We start from the raw sequence: 815 nt of genomic DNA on the forward strand, positions 1-815 counted from the left end.
GACAAATTATATGGTCATCCTACTGATAAAAAGCTATCCAAATAGTCATCACTACTATTTGTTCTCTACTGAGGGCAATGGAGCTCCCAGCCTCTAAGCAGGGATTGCCAAACTTCAACATGCACTTGAATCCTGAGGAAAGCTCACTGACAACGCAGGTGCCAGCCCCACCCACAGAGCTCTGCCCAGTAGGCCAGGGTAGGGCCCACAAATTGAGTCCCTCGCAGAGACATGATGTAACTGGCCCAGAGTGAGACTGTGAGAAAGACAAGAGCTCCCTGCTAGTCGTGTCCCAATGGAGGCCACCGGTTCCTGAGCACCTGCAACGTGACTTTGACCTGTGTAGTCTCTCCTAATCACACGAAGCAGCAGCAGTTGTCCCATAAGCAAATGGGGAAAAAGAAAGATAGGGAGGTCGCAGCTAGCAAATGGCAGAGCCAAAATTCAACCCTGCATTCTATCCACACCTCACCCTGCTGCTCCAAAAACCCTTGGTCTCAAAGCTGGAGCTGGGGAACAGCAGACTGCAAAGACCCTGGGATGGAGCAGAACCCCGACGAGACAGCCCTGCTATCACACTGCAAACCCAAGTGCGTCTACCACAAGCAGGAGTAACATTATGAAGATAAAGGAAACACATTAAGGTCACAAGCTCCAGTGAGACAAAACTAGTCTGAATCCATGCCCTGCCACCTGCCAGCTGTGGGACCTCGCACAAGTGGAACCTCCCTGAGCCTCAGGTGCTTCATCTGTAAAATGGGTATAACAACACCTCCTTCGCAGGTTGGCACGAGGTTCAGTAAGATAATGCAGGC

This window comes from Galeopterus variegatus, unplaced genomic scaffold (genome assembly GCF_000696425.1).
Source record: "Galeopterus variegatus unplaced genomic scaffold, G_variegatus-3.0.2 Scaffold9147, whole genome shotgun sequence".
NCBI lineage: Eukaryota > Metazoa > Chordata > Mammalia > Dermoptera > Cynocephalidae > Galeopterus > Galeopterus variegatus.